The sequence below is a fragment of the Bufo gargarizans genome, chromosome 1, assembly GCF_014858855.1.
Source record: "Bufo gargarizans isolate SCDJY-AF-19 chromosome 1, ASM1485885v1, whole genome shotgun sequence".
Lineage (NCBI taxonomy): Eukaryota > Metazoa > Chordata > Amphibia > Anura > Bufonidae > Bufo > Bufo gargarizans.
This window is the reverse complement of record NC_058080.1, coordinates 120,967,933-120,969,794: the sequence shown is the minus strand read 5'-3', so window position 1 is coordinate 120,969,794 and position 1,862 is coordinate 120,967,933.

The window sequence follows — 1,862 nt, the reverse complement described above, 5'->3', positions numbered from 1 at the left end:
TGTTTCCATATCTTGCAGTGAAGAGAGAGAGTGCAATATATGAATGCTTCTCTCTCCTCTTTCTAGTGATCAGTGGGGTCTCAGTGCTTGTACCTCCACCAATCACACTGTCATATCAAAAGTTTTCCCAAAGTACAGAAGCACTTTAATCCAGTTTGTCCCAGCGGTGTACATGTATGGCAGAAGGAGGGGTTTTAAATATGGTGCCTACTAATAACCGCAGTGGGCACCATAATCATCGGCCTCTTCTGTTTGAAACAGCAAATGCCCGGGTCTAATGTCTGCGACTGGTGATAACACCAATTGCAAATATTAAACCCTTTGGATGCCATGGTAAAATTTGACCAAGGCATCTAAATACTTGAAAAACAGAAGCACACACTTCTAGGTCAGGAACGGCTCTGCTATGCAGCGAGCAGGAGAGCCATTCCTTCACTCTCAATTTCAGAGGCAAGATCAGGATTAACGATAGCAATGACAATACCAGGATGAAGAATGTTAACAGGTTAAGTATCAATAGACTCACAGGTCCCAAAAGAGGGACCAGGGTGAAAAAGCAGAGCGGCCGTTCCCTAGACAGTACACCTGCTACTGCCCACTGCACCAAGGGACCAAGCACACCAAAGCCAGCTCCAAGGAGTTCCCTGGCGTGGCAGTTCTTCAGACAATGTGCTGACGACGAGACACGAGTGGTTTGCACGCTGTGCAATCAGAGCCTGAAGCGAGGCATAAATGTTCTAAACCTGAGCACAACCTGCATGACCAGGCATCTACGTGCAAAGCACGAGCTGCAGTGGAGTAGACACCTCAAAACCAAGAAAGGTCTCTGGCTCTTCCTGCTTCCTCTTCTGCTGCAGTCTCTGCCTCTTCATCCCCCTCTCGAGTGATAGTGGCACCTGCCACCCCGCTAATAGAGGATGTGCCAGCAACACCACCACCTGGGTCACTAAGCATCTCCACAATGTCCCATGGAAGCAATCAACTGTGTATCTCCCAAACACTGGAGTGAAAAAGGAAGTACCCCCCTACCCACCTGTGATCCCTGGCCCTGAATGCCAGCATTTCAAAATTCCTGGCCTTTGAAATGCTGTCATTCCATCTGGTGGAGACAGAGAGTTTTAAAAGCCTTATGGCGGTGGTTGTCCCACAGTACGTCGTTCCCAGTACTTTTCCAGGCGAGCCATCCCTTCCCTGCACAACCAAGTGGGGGAAAAAATCAGGTGTGCACTGTGCAACGCCATCTAACTACAGATACGTGGACCAGTAAGCACAGCCAGGGGTAAACGACAGTAGGCAGTTTTAAAACTTATCTGTTTGGGAACCAAACCCCACAGCACGCAGGAGCTGTGGAGGGGCATGGAACAACAGACCGATGAGTGGTTGGTGCCAGTGAGCCTCAAGCCCAGCCTAGTGGTGTGCGATAATGGTCAAAATCTCGTAGCAGCTCTGGGCCTAGCTGGTTTGACGCACATCCCTTGCCTGGCGCATGTGCTGAATTTGGTGGTGCAGAAATTCCTGAAAAATTACCCCAATATGTCAGAGCTGCTGCAGAAAGTGTGGGCCGTCTGTGCGTGCTTTTGGCATTCTAACCCTGCTGCTGCTCGCCTGTCAGCGCTGTAGAGTAACGTCATTGTTCCCTCTCACCGCCTCATATGTGACGTGCACACAAGGTGGAACTCCACCTTGCACATGCTGGCCAGACTGTGCGAGCAGCAGCAGGCAATAGTGGAGTTTCAGCTGCAGTACGCACGGGTGAGTCACTCTGCGGAACAGCACCACTTCACCACCAATAACTCGGTCTCCATGCGAGACCTGTGTTCCTTGTTGCGACGTTTCGAGTACTCCACCAACATGGCCAGTGC